Below are 15,038 nucleotides of genomic sequence, written 5' to 3' on the forward strand. Positions count from 1 at the left end.
AAATTTGGCAACACCTGGAAACAAGAGAAGAGCGCTCTCTGTTACCTGCTCCAGGTTGAGAGACAGAGAAAAAGGAAGTGCTGGGGATTATCCTATATGATGTTGCTGAACTGCTAGGTAGCATTGAAAAGTCACTGACTGGATCCCCCTGTAGTTTTCTTTCTCTTTGTGTAAAATGTGGATGGCACATGGTATAGGAACCTTGGAGGAAAAGTTCTGTACAGATCTTGGTATCATTGTTATTATCATTATTGCCACTTTCTTCCTGAAGTCATGTACTTGTTGCCTAGCAGAGGTTAACAGGAATTCTCAGGGAACATTCTGAAATGTCCTTGTATAGTCAAAGAATACTCTGATATGTCCTTCTAAAGATGGGTTAACAGGGCTTTTTCCTTTATCTCATTTCACCAATTGGCAGCGTTCAGGCTCCCACAAATCCTCCGGTCTCTTGTGCCAGAATCCTCAAAGGGAGGATGCAGATGCCTGAGGGCAGAGGTTGATAGGTGCAGTTATGTGCCATCTGTCTGCTTCATTGTATCGATGAATAAATGCATATTCCTTACCTATTAACTCACTTTACAGTTCAATTATCCTATGTAAGTCGCTAGAAACATATACTAGTGAGTATCTCTGTGTGCTCTCTGTCTTCACCAAAACCAAGACTTCATTAAACCCTTAGTTACAGTCCCTATTAAGCATATCAGAATAGCATTATAATAGAAAACAAAAACAAGTCATTAGAATGGAGACTGACTTAGTTTTAAGCTCAGTTATATATATATCTCATAAGGGTGGTGATGATGGTATATTCAGAAGTACATTAATTGAAAAAGCTATACAGGAAACATATCCTGCAAGGTAGCTAACTATGTAATTTATATTTTGAATGAAGATCACAATTAAGACCCTGCTTAATTATAACTGTAGGTATTATGATCAGTTTGTTGGGCATTCATTTAACAGAGTTTGCAGTATGTGCAACTCACTCCCAAAATGGATACTGAACAACAAATAAAATTTTCTTCATGTGTCCAGGTTTAGGCCAATGTGCAATAGATATGGAAGAGGCTATTCATATAAAAGGTTCTGGGTTTTTTTTCCCAGCTCTTAGTACATGCATTCCCTTGTTCCATGCGCATGCGAATCCAAACATTCTCTCAGGCAGGCTTTATAAAACTCTGTAATACCCAAAAAGCATAATAATCATGAATAGGTTGGATAAGTTTTAACACTTATACCTTTAGTGGATTTTTTTTTCCTCATCTGCACTTAAGACATAAGTAGAACAGATTATTACACGAGTTTTACATGAAGGACTTTTGTAACAAGGTCTTGGTTATTTCTGGTTTTAATAAAAATATTACAGTTCTATGTTCTCTTTTAGATGCTATTCTCATATGTATTTATTGGTCATAGTAAGTTACCTTATAGGTTTTTCACTAGAATGTGAGGGCTTTGTCTCTTTGAGGTCAGTGGAAAAAACAAAAAAATAAATCTGTTATTAACGTTATTTCTTCTAGCTCATAAAACCTGAATTTTTCTTTTTCAATGTGAATATTGTTAGCATTTTCTTTATCAGAATAATACATTTATAATTTCAGTGTACAGTGCCACTCACATTTGATCACAAAGTTCTCAAGAAAGCATCTGCAACACTATCTGGTTTGAAAATGAATGCATATTGGACAGTAATAGAGCCAGGTCACAAGGACAAAGGAATGAAATCATCCATTTCATAAAGATTCTCAGCTCATTCTAAAGATGCAGATTTCTAAATAAATCACGTAGATTGTACATATGTATGTGCACATACACACGCACGTATATATGCATACAAAGATGTATTTATACGTTTAGGAAAAGAAAGTGGCAATTTTTGTCCTGTGAGCTTAGTAGCTTAGTGTTTTCCTCCACATTAGCTGCACTTTTTATTATTCAAATATTCTGAAGTCCCTCTTCTTCCATCTTGATGTAACATTTTTTCCTTTTGTTCCCATTCCTTTCTCTTTCTTAATCATTCACAATCAATTTTTTCCCACATCTTTTTCTCAGCCATAACCACATTCATAATATGTTCCACAAAGAAACTCTGAATGTCACCTTTTTGGTATCCTTCACATATGATTTAATTTAATGGTGACTTATGAAAACACCAGTAGGAATCTTTCATATTCCACAGTAGTGCATCAAAACATTCAAGATGTAATGAATGTGTTATGAGCCCCTCTAAGCTGAAGCTTGAGTTTTCTCATTTGGGTAAAATTTTCAAAGCTATCAAAGCACCTCTAACAAGAGCAGATGCTGCTGTGCAACTATAGGAACCATATTAGCTAAGCATATTAAAAGAAGCATGCTGAAGTAAAAAAAAAATTAAAAAAAAATAAAAAATCCAAACAAGCAAACCCCCTATTTTATTTTATAGAATATTCACTTGGGATAAAACTAGCTTAATGTAGAAAAACAAATGAGCAAGTGTGTGTTGCTTTCCAATACATTCATCATTTCATCAGCCCACTTCAGGAAAATCAATTCATGCAGTTTGTCTACAAACCGTGTTGTGAACTAAATAGCCACAGTTCAAAGGATTATTGCCTAAGAGGAAAAGGAGAAAACGCACATCTAAGAAAAAAACTGGGGGAGAAAGCAATGCATTGATAAACAGCAGTGGAACTTCTCCGTACATTTTAATGTCCTGTGCCAGCCGTGAGGAGGGAGGAAGCGTGCCAGGCAAGCACCTAATGGTACCTATATGCCTGATGTATGTGCAGAGCCTGCTCTTCAGGTGAAGAGCAAACACTCCTGTTCTTCATAACTCCATTACACCACCACCAGAGTTTGTACTAACATTACCAAGATCACTGTTCTAGCAAGGGAAGAAAAGCTATGGCCTGCTCATCCTGCAAGTTTAGTACAGTGACCCTGTGTTCCCTAATGCTGCCCCAAAAATTGTCATTTACAGGACAATGCCCTGACAGTGGCATAAATTATACAACTAATGCCCACAATCCCACCTCTGAGCTGTTTATAAACACACAAATCATACCAAGTGCTTGCCACCTTACCACTAATCCAAGGGTCATGGATTTTAAGGGACAGGAGGAATGACATCAAAACAGTTGTGTCTGACCTCTTACATAAAACAGGCAGTAGAAAATTGTTCCTACATTGAGCTCTCCCCTAAGCAGGGCTGGAGCAGTGTAGGGCAGAGCCATGTGTCCTACCTGACAGCAGTTTGAAGGTTACTTTACACTCACCTGGAGGGGGAAAAGTACAGATGAGAACTCGTATGATACGAGGACAACTCAAGGATGCAGCATTAACCACCCTAGGACCTTGGCTAACCTTTCATCCCTGCAGAGCCCCAGATGATTGATCCCAAAACATACTTGATGTTTAAGTCAGACCTGATGGGTTCCTGGGACTGCCCTACAGCATGCTGCCTTGAAGTAGGAATTAATCCGTGAAATTCATTATGCTTCTGCTGATGAAGCAGTGGTAACATCTTCACAGTCTTTTTCACACAAAAAGGCAAAGCTTTGAAATACCCTTTTACACAATGCTTGAATGGTCTATTAAATTGCTTTTGGACTAATAACACCCTTTCAGACTACAGCATTACCAGTTTTTGCACTATGGTAAAGATTTCTCTTGGCTCGAGTAAGAATGTGATAACAAGTTGTTTTTGCTTTGAACAAAGGTACTCATGATGTTACAACACATCTTATGGAAAAAAAAAAAAACTTACAGGTGATGTTTATCTACTCAAAGCTATTGTACACTGTACCTTAGCTCCAGATATTTCAGTATCACCTTTGAAACACTACCATACATTAAGACAGAGCAAGCTGATGAAAACTGTTGAGTTGGGGCAAAAGCACCTAATAATACTAAATAAAAATAAAATTCCCACCAAACTTCTGAACAAGCAAGTAAATAAATAAAAAAATAAGGTTTGTACATGCTCCACTCTAACCAATTTGCCCTAGCTTACTGTTTTAATAGTTCTCAACTTCAGTAACAGCCTGCTGTTTCAAATTCACAGGTAAATCTCTCAGTATTTTTCTGATTGTAGAAAACAACTGCAAAATTGCACACTGACCTCAGCAAGGCCAGGATTTCATCATTTTACATCAAGTGTTGCTGTAATAGGAAAGGTGGGTTTCATATTTTTAGAGGTTTGCATTTGTTAATACACAATAATGAACTCACATAGTATTGATCCAGAGCCAACAAATATGTGACTTCAACTATAAATCAGATACAATATTGCTAATCTTTGGTCTGCTTATTTTTCAGTTGTGCTAGGCTGGAAAATACCCATAAATGTTTATAGAAATGTATATATACATATTTATATATAAACGCATCCATATTTACCTTATTGAGAATAAAAGCTGTTAGGAACAAAATAAATTTTTTGTCTTGTCTCCTAGAAACTGTATGCTTAAAAAAATAATGAGCCAGCTAGGAACATTAAGGGTCACACAGTAAATGAATAGAGTATTTCACAGCTTCTGCAAATTTTTGCTGCTAGGCATTGGTTATGATGGGTACTATAAAACATGTTTAGTCATATCAACACTTCAGGCATTTTATCACACACACGTATCTGTCAGTATCTGAAGTCTGGTGAAAAGCATTTTAATTTGCCATGTTCCTTCTACTTCTATAAGAAACTGTTTGAAATACTGGTTTATCATGGAATAATAATTAACACTAAATTGCAAAGCCTCTATAAACATATTGCCTGCAAGCTGCTGACAGCTGAGAGAGAAACATAAGGTGTGCACTCTTGTTAATTCGAAAGGAAACCTGTGACACAACCTGACATGTCAAAGTGTGAAGAGGTTTTTTTGCCACTCTGGCAAAAAAAAAGTTTACTGACTGGTGAAACTGAAAAAAAAATTAAAGAAGAGGACTTAGAAGTTACTGTATTTCTCTGTAATTAGACCATTTCTCTGGAAAGCAGAACTATGGCCATTTTTACATGTCTTTAAGAGCTTGCCTCTCCTCCTCCCTTCTTCCCGTGCTGGTCCAAGCTGTTGAGTAACAGACATTTCAGAGTGTATACAGGGGAAGTAAACAAATGCATTGCTACTGTAGTTGCAGGGCAAGGAAACATTGATGTCACTGCTGCTATAATCACATTAGTAGGGTACGTTAACAGTAATGTCATATTTGATCAACTAGTCAGGTCAAAAGCCCTTCAAAACACAGTGTGAACAGAAGCATAACCCAAAATGGCAAGAGAATTTGACTTCCAAACAGTTTTCTTCCAATCACAGACCCCTGTTGCAAAGGTGAGCTTTCCGTCACCAACACTCAATGTCAAATCATCCTGAGTCACGCCGTTACACTTTACACTCGGCTAGGTCCCTGTTCCTCCTCTTTAAATCCAAATTTGATTTTTCTCTTATTCCCCACTGCATACACGCACCCGCACGCCGTGGTGTCCGAATAAATCCCCAGCAGGGACAAGGCACACAGAGATTGCTCTGATTCCTGACAGCTTGTCTGTCAAGGACAGAAACATTTTCAGACTGAGTGTTCAGGACCATTCTTCTATCAGTCAGGTTTTTTTTGCTATAAACTCTCAATGTGTTGCTGTCTCTCTGCTTTAGCATGCGGGATTCAACACAACCAAGCAATAAGCACAGAAATAGCCAACGACAGATTCTTTCAGGTGGGAAAAAAAGGGGTGGCAGGATAGGTCCCCGGTAGTGTCCCAGACCACTCGGCATGTACATCTCCATCAATTGTGTACTTTTTAATCAATATTTTCTGACATTTCCTGGCTTGGGCATATGTTTAAGCCCTAGCATTAACCCTTTTGAGAAGAGCAGCTTGTATGACACGCAGTGTTGCTAAGACCAGAGAACTAAGACCACTGCCAACCAGAACTTCCTATGCACATTCTTTTATCATGTCCCCACCTCCATCCAACAACCCTCCCTGAGGATGGAGAAACTCATCCCGCTTCTCATCGCCTGCCCAAAGTCTGCCCGCTGCTGCCCACTGGCTCCCCGACATCTTCCCTTTTATTCCCCGTTACTTCCACGTTTTGCTCCCGGACAGATAAAGCGCTGGCTTCCCCCCATCCCTTGGGCTCACCTTTTCGGTCTGCCTGCCGGCGCAGCCACCTCCTGCATACCAATGTGGGGCCGCAAAGGCAGCGCGGCGGTCGCCCGCCGCCCCTCCCGCACCCGCGCCCGGCTCCGCACCCGCGCCCGGCCTCGGCGGCTCCCGCGGGGCGCGTTCCCTTTTGCGCCTTGTCACTTCGGTGCATTTAAAGCGGGGACAGGGACGCGGGGACAGGGACAGGTACAATTTACCCCGGCCAGCAGGACCGGGTCCTGATTGTCCCCTGGGGACACGCACGCAGGAGCGCAGCAGGCACTTGGGCACGCACATCTACCGGGGTGCGTGTGTGTGCGTGTGTGTGTGTGTGTGTGTGTGCGAGGCTTGGGGTGCGACTGTCACATCCGTGTGTGTGTGTGTTATGTGTGTGTGTGTGTGCATGCTAGGGCAGCGGAGCAGGACGGGAGGGAAGCAGCCCCGCCGCACCCGCGCATCCCCCGCGCCGCGGACAGCGGAGACTCACCGGGTCACCCTGGTCTCTGAAGGTCAAGCTCAGGTTGGTTTCTTGATTGCAGTTGTCCTTCGGGCTCTTTCGCCTCGGCTCTTCCCTCTTTCTCTCCCTCTTTTTTTTTTTTTTTTTTTTCCTTTCTTTTTTCCCCTCTTTTCTTCCCTTGCTCCGGCCGCGGTGGCGGCGGCTGCTGCCCGCTCGGTGGGGCTCCCGCTGCCGCTGCCGCTCCCGGACCCGCGGGGTGAATCCCGGCTCCTAAGCCCTGGCCCCGCGGCGCCGCTCAGATCCCATGGTCGCAATCCACATCGCGGCAGATGTACCACAGAATCACGTAGAGGATCAGCAGGATGGCGAAGATGAACAGAGCCACCAGGATAGCCTTGGTCACCGGAGAGATGAGGGACTGCATGTCACCCGCGGGGCCGCCGCCGAGGACAGACGGACACGGCAACTACACGGGGGCAGCGAGCGCGGACGGATCCCGCGGCCCCGCCGCCGCCCCCGCCGCCGCCGCCAGCGACCCGGCGGGCACGGGCGGCTGGCGCCGAGCCGGTGGCGGTGGGCCGGGAGCGATGGGCCTCCCTCAGAGCCCCCGCTGCGGCGCTCCGGCGGGTGCGGCGGCGGGACGGGGCGGTGCGCACGGACACCTCGGCACCGCGGGGCTCCCGGCCATGGGCTCCGCGGCCCCCGCCGCGGCTTCAAGCCCGCCCTGCGGCGGCGGCAGCGGCAGCGGCGGCGGGAAGGGGCCGGGCGCCGGCAAACTTAGGGGCGGGGGCGGCCCATGGGGGACAGGTGTCAAGCGCCCGGCTGCCCTGCAGGTCTCCGACGAAAGCCATCCACGGGGGAAGAAAAGTTGCGAGTGGGATGCCGAGGACGACGCCGCCCCCCCGGCCCCAGGGGGAGCGTGTGGGGGCGAGGGGAGCCGCCGGCAGCGCTGGCAGCCCGGGACCGCGCCGGCCGGCGTGTCCCGCCCAGCCGAGGTTTTCCCTCCCTTCGCCGCTGCTCGCCCCCACCTCCCTCTCTCCTCCTTCTTCTCCTCCTCCTCCGCCACCTCCTCCGCCGAGCCGCGGGGGAGCCCCGTCGCCCGGGTGCGTGTTGTGGTTGTAACGAAGTGGTGGTGCGAAGCACCGGGATTTCCTTTCCCCGTCCACCCTCCTCAGTCCCCGCTTTGGCATCTCCGCCATCCTCGCTGCCCACTGGAGAGAGGCCGGGCGCTGGGGAGGACAGACGAGGCTTCTCGTTGTTTCCTAAGCAAAAAGGCCACCCCATTCCCTCATAAAATTAAAGGGTGTTTTTTGTTTTCTTTTTTTCTGGCAGGTCAGCCCAGGTCGCAACATGCCCAAAACCTGCCCTCCGTAGTTCTATGGCCTTTGGTACATGCACCGAAGACACCACAGAACAGGTAACACGAAAATAGGACAGGAAGATGGAAATTAGGTGAAAGACCATCACTTGCATACTGACCACATGACAGCAGATCCAGTGCAGACTTCAGCTCAACCCAGAGTTCTGTGGTGCTAGAAGTGCCCAAACAGCATCACGTCACACACATGCCAGCCTTGGTATTCACCACTTAAAGCATGTACAGATGCATACCTGGCATCCCTGCACAGCAGGACAGGATGGGGCTCCCTGGCAAGGATGGAAGTGCCTCAAGAGCAGCTCTGTGCTGGAAGGCAACCAGAGATGAGGACACTCTTGCCTCAGGTCACTCATGCAAGTGGCCAGCAAGCACAGACTCGTTGGGATGGGGGCCACTTGTACAGCATCAGCTGCTTTTGGTGCAGTGCAAGTAGCTGTCACCTTGGATCTTGAGTGGGGACAGAACCAGCAGCATCTTCACAGAAAGGCTTCACTTGATTTGAATTCTGGATGCAATCATATAAAAAAAAAAATACAGAAGCACTGAAGAATGTCATGGAACCGTGCAAGATAGGGCTGAAAGAAACCTTGAGTCACCATCTTCCCGAGAAAGACAAGAGCATCTTTATCAAGAAGGAGAAGGGAAGACTAAAACTTCAATGGATTAATGAAGGATAATCAAGTTTTAGAGGAAGAAGGTAAGATAATATTATATAGATATTCCAGGTATAAACACCTCAGGGGCAATAATCTTATTAATGCCAAGCATGGAGATGTGAGAAAAGGCAATGGAAAGCAAATACGAAAAAGAAATGCTAGGGTGTTAAATAAGGAGACTTCTGACACAGTTAAATGTTTAAAAAAGCATGAGCTAATATCCCAAGAGAATGTGTTGCAGGACATAAAATTTGACTGTTTGAAAAACCTCAGCTTTTCCATGCAGAAAGAAGCATCAGCTTGCTAGGGATACCCACCTTTCTGCCTCTGTGTCTAGTGTTTTAGTTCCTCATCTGCAATATGCACATAGCCATGTTTAATTTCTTTGTCTTTTGGTGTGACTCTCTTATAATGCAGTATTTTCACTGAATGTTGGGGGTTTTGTTCGGTTTTGGATTTGTGGGGTTTTTTGGTTTGTTTGTTTGTTTGGTTGGTTGGTTTGGTTTTTTTTGTTTGGTTTTTTTTGTCTTTAGAAGTAATTACATTTTGGCTAGAAATGTAATGTTACCAGGGTACAAGTACCAAGTTCACAGAATGCAGCTTGGACTCCAAGCAACAACTTTGTTCATTAGTTTATCCTCCTCATTTCCAAGGAGGCTTGGATTCTGGAGGGAGGAAGTTAAGTGCTTACATCAGATTCTTTGAGATGTTAAAAATGTCATATTTTTTCTAATCTTTTTTCTGGACATTAGCATTTCCTTTGAAGTGTAATTCCATGTAGGCTAATTGTTCAGCACCCGAGCATTCTCATGTTGCCATCCACCTTCCTTAGCTTGCCAGCTCTCAAAAAAGTGATACCAAGGGATGGCTGAGACCTTTGCACTTGCCAGCATGAGAAGCAAAATAGTGCACCATCACTTCTGAGCCCCAAATGTGACTGATTGTGTAACCTGGCAATCCATTCTGAACAGGTTTTGAATTCCACTTGTTTCATTTGCATGTACTTATGCACAAGGGCAACCCTGAGTAATTAAAAATATATAGCCTCTCTGTGTTTGATGTTCTGTCACCGGTGGAGTCTGAGCCAACACAAGTTAAAAAGCAGATTTATTGCCAAAGCTATCTATAGCTGACAAAGCTGACTTAAACAAGTAAGTAAACATAAAAACCATCTTAGTTTTCAGATGTCTTATTAGTAAGCAGTAGAGAAGAAGGAAATCGATCTTTGCCAAGTGAAGAGAGATAACAGTGACAGAAAAATCATTTTAATTTCCACCTTGTAAGCTGATATTAAATTAAACAGGAATACTAGTACATGTAGCTTTTGGTTTTCCCTTTCTCAGTTCTGTTCAAAAATGTGCTGCAGCAAATACACATTTGCAAAGAAAAATACACACACAAAAAAACAGGTGAAAAGACCCACAATCACAAGCTAATGCACATGATTTCAAATGCTCAAATTAAAGCCTGTGCTGATGTACCAAATGTGCGTGTAACATAGATGTCACAAAGAGACTGTGCTATTTGTTTTTAAGTACATGGGCAACTTTAGCCAGTGTGAAATTATCACTGCTGTCTCTGGGTTTTCCAGTACTCCTATCAGGATATTTATTCAGAACCCTTAGAATCTACTGGAAAAGGAGGATCAGGTTTATATATGTTCAGGCTTGGCCAATTTTTCTCACCACAGACTCCACTACTGGGGACAATTTCTGCCAACTCACAGCACATCCCTAGGCTGGGAGGGGATCCGAGGCCATCAAATCCCTGGGAGTGGGCTGCAGGGCTTGAAAAAGGAACAACCAGTGGCCTGTGATGGTGGATAAGGCTGGTGATGACAGAGCTGGATGCTTGGAGAAGTCCTAACTGTTAATTCTTTCTCACCTTAAGCCTGAGACTGGCAGCAATGCAAAGCATATTTCCCTCCTGCAGTGAATGCAGGGATAGAACGGGCAGAAGACTGATGAGTTCGGGAAGAAATCAATAACATTTTTTAATTCATTTACCAATGAAAAAATCCAGCCACCCTAAACCGTTCCTCTTTTTTTGGCTTTTGCCTATAACATCAGAGTGCCAGTGAAAGCCTTGTGATTCACTTTGATGTTAGCTGGAGGTGGTTCCAGTCCAGAAAATCCAACATAGACTGATCATTTCTAAGCATGACATTCCATTGCATGTCTGGTCTGCATCAATGGTTTGATGGGGATTTTACATGTAAAAATGCAAGGAGATCTAATTCTGTTTTATTGGAATGATTTTGAGACTTACAGAACAATTCCTCAGAGAAGAAATGTCAGAACCATGTAGAAGATGCCCAGTGAATGCTCATGGCCAACTGTTCCCAGAACGTGTCTGTACTAAAGAGAGCCACACATGCTAGAAATACTACAGGCAACTGTCAACAAGTGAGCTTGAGCGTGGCAATTTGTCTGGCATTGCTGCATGGAGCTGAGTGTGTATTAATTTAGCCCTATTCAGTCTATTTTCTTAGAAATAGACATATGCAGTATTTTTTGCTGTAGAAGTTTATCACCAGCTTCAACAATACCAGAATTTTACCTGATTACAAGAAAGTACAATGAAATCAGTGGAAACTGGAGTCTAATCTAGAGTACTTGACTATGAACAGAGTCACTGGAAACTATGTTGTTTAAGGGACTGATGATTTACTTCAGAGCCTTCCACCCCTAGAGCATCTTTCAAATCATTTGCAAGTTAGAAGCAGCCACGTGTCGACAGGATGACTGCCTGGAAGTGGACTTGGTAGCTTTAGTGATTTTCTGAGTGGATGTATGTCTATATCATTAAAAACACTGATGTGAGTGGCACTAACCAGATTGGACAAATCCATAGATTATCTGTCAGGCCTCAAATACTTTTATTTTTTAGGCCAAAAATGTGCTGTTGCCAAGATAGTACCTCTTCTGTGAATTAAGAGAGTTATCAGTCATCTCACATTTCTCTATGAAATCATAAAACATCATACAGACAAAATCATAAAACCATAAAGACATCATAAAAGCCTGGACAGACATGAAGGGCAAACAAACAAACAAAATAAATCTCCCTCTCAAAAGAGGAAGTCAGAAAACAAGCTGAGTTATCAGTGATGTTAATTAGTGAATCTTTCTCTGGTCATCTCTTTGGATGACCCAAACCCATGAGGAAACTCAAAATAAAGGAGTTCATAATCCACCTGCAAATAGTCAGAAGATGCAGCTTGATGTAAGGGACCATGAAACTTTACAGTTTGGAAATATTGACAGTAAGGAGAATTATCAAGTAAGTAAATTTTTGGGGGGGGGAAAACCCAACAAACAAACAGAAAAACAAAATAAAACAAAATACAAAAAACCACCTTATTTTCCAAAGTGAAAACAGATATGATGGGCCCTCAGCACAACACAGCTTTGAGAAAAATATGTTCTTTATAGAATACTTGAGAGCAGAAATGCAGGAAGGAGACAGGGGTTGCATGTTGTCAAATTGCATCACATCAGTAATACCCTTCTGGGGTACTGGAGTTCCACTTTCCAGGTTAATGTTTGGGGGGAAAACAAGCAAGAAAAAAAATCACTAAAACAACTCAAGGCTGTGGTAATGGATCTTTATCAAATCAAAGCTTCAAATCCTGATATAAAACCAAGTAGGTCTACTTTCCCAGACTGCCCTGAAGCTGCAGACACCAACTCTCCTACCTTTCTGTGGGATATGACAAAAGAGAACAGACAAATCTCTTTTCCTTTGGGTTTGCTTAGAATCACCCCCCAGGGCATCTGACTTACAGCACAGCGAATTACACTTGGAATGGTGTTTGTGCTATTCCTTCATACATTTATGTATGAAGGAGCTGCCCTTGTGCTGCTCCTGATCCTGACAACCTGTCCCAGGAAAAGAGGGAAGATGCCTGGTGTGGTGGTGCAGCAATGAGTGTGCCTGGCCATAGGGACCATGTTTGCTCTTTTTCCCAGGCTGAATTTCATCCTGTATCTAGCTAAGGCTGTGGCTGATGACATCTGGATTTATTCTGGATGTCCCTGTCCACCAGAGGAGCTCATGGCATCACTAGCAGATCAAGAGAGCAAATTATATGGTCTTGTCATTAACCAGGGGGTCTGAGACTCGGGATGATTCAGTCCCATTCCTGCTTGTATCACTGATTAGCTCTCCAAGTTTGGGTGATTTACTTAATTTTGCTGTCCAGGAGAAATAGAAAGAGGATACAATTGTAGTGCTGTATTGTTGTGAGTGTAAATTTGCTAAATACTTCATGTCCCTGAATATCAGCCCTTCACAGGTTTCAGCCACCTGTTGTTGGAGCTCCAGCAGGAGGAACATGTTGTTTGACAGATATGCTTTCCTGACAAGAAAAGTCAAGCTGTTTAGAGAATGAAGGTACTTTTCAAACTGCCACTTGCACAAACCCGAGATGCACTTTAATTCTTCAATTTTTATCTATAGGAATTTGAAAAAACATAGAATAAACTCAGCAAGTAAGTTAAGGAAAAGGAAGGGGAAAGGAGTTATTTCTCACCTAAGTATCCATCAATGCTTTTGGGACTTGTCTTTTGTGTCAGAGAACAGAGGACAGCTTGTGTTATGAACATCTCCATCCAAAGAGGTAGCTAATATGGCTCAGCTATGTTTCCATTAGATTTCAAGTGAGAATTGTTGTCATGCCTTCTCCTTCCTAGCTGGTACATACCCAATGATGGGGAAGTCTATAAATAAAGATTTTTCTCTTTGACTCTTTTCAGATATGCAAACCAGTCTTTCAACCTTTAATGCAGGAAGAGAGAACTAAGTCACTTAATTAGATCTTACCCATCCCTTCCCAACTTAACTCATCTTACACACTCCTACACAGGCATTCTACCAATACTTTGGGTTATGAATTTTTTATTTGCACTGAAGCGTAAACTGTCTTTTTATATCACGTTTGGAATGAAAAATCTCTACTGGGAACCAAAGTCAGAGGTGAGCTATTTCAAAACACCTAAGAATTGCCCATCATTGGACCATGGAGTTCAGTGGAAGAGCTGGGGTTATTTGTGGGGGACACACGACAGTTTCTGTTCCTCTATAGACCCTTTCTGATGCACAGATTTCTATACTCGACATCAAACCACGCTCCATTGAACTTAAAATCTGTACCCAGCAGCCACACAGCAGAACTTCAGGACAAATAGCCCCACTCATCCATACCACTAGGTAAACAATTTTGCTGTGGTGGAGATTGGCTTCAACAATCAAGCTGTCAATTTAAAGAGCAGAAAGATGTCCTGAAAAAAAATGATAGCTTACATGTGATGTGAAAGAGATCGATATGACCAGCACAAGGCTCTATTGTGGGTCTATTTAAAAGATGAAGAGAGATGCTTTCTGCAGTGAGTGAAACAGTTTTTCCTTCCATCCATCTCATGCTAATAATAAAGAGAGATCATGGTCACTGTTAAATTCTGCCACTCTTTAATTGCACTTGTATTTTCTACTGCAGAATTCTTTATTTTGCAAGTCTCATGTTTGTATTTGACTTGCTCCTCCATTCCCCTGCAATGAAAAGTCAAACTGGCCAGCTAAGGGAAAAGAATCCCAAGTTCACTCAAGAAGCAGGTCAGTACTTCTGGTTTTGCTGGGTTCTGGTGATACATCATATTTTCTGCTCTATTTAGCAGAGTGGTATTGGTGTTCTCTCATCAGGGTCTCTGTTGTTTTGAGCATTTTTCTTACTGATAGCAGAGGGCAATCTGTGTTTGAAGTATCTGACCCAAACTATTCTGCGATTCTGTAGTTGGAGGAAAGCTGAAATGTGTGTGCAACAAATAAGGTGTTGGCAAAAGCAGGTCAGGGCTGGTCATGACAGAACCACTTGTTTCCAAAAATGTGCAGGACTACCAGGTTTTGCAGAGATCAGTCCTGGGTGAGGCACAAAGCTCAGCTGAGCAGCTTTGTTTATCACAGTATCTCATGATCCTTGCAAAAAAATGTATAATAGTGGATGGACTATCAGAATGAGGTCTTAATGATGTTTAATAGAAGACTATAACTAAGTAGAAGACTACATACATACCTATAGAAGTATGACAGATTCAGCTGATCGAATTTACTCCCACATAATTGCTAGCAGAAATTTGTAACATCATGTAACCTCTTGTGAGATGGGGAGAAAATACTTTTTTATGATTTCTAGAAGCCCTTCAGATTCAAGTTTGACCCAGGAATAGCATTTAGAATGCCTGATCTGTCTTTAAGGATTTTGTTATTGCTCCTCTTCATTGCTATAGGCTGCACTGTGCTGCAGTAGGGGTGTGTTTTCTGAAATGGATATTAAAAAGGAAAACATATTGGGCTATACAGTACAAACACTTTTCCAAACGGATAGACAAAGAAGTCAAGAGAAGTGTATTTATATTCCCTTAAAAACACCACATCC

Source organism: Heliangelus exortis, chromosome 1 (genome assembly GCF_036169615.1).
Source record: "Heliangelus exortis chromosome 1, bHelExo1.hap1, whole genome shotgun sequence".
Classification (NCBI taxonomy): domain Eukaryota; kingdom Metazoa; phylum Chordata; class Aves; order Apodiformes; family Trochilidae; genus Heliangelus; species Heliangelus exortis.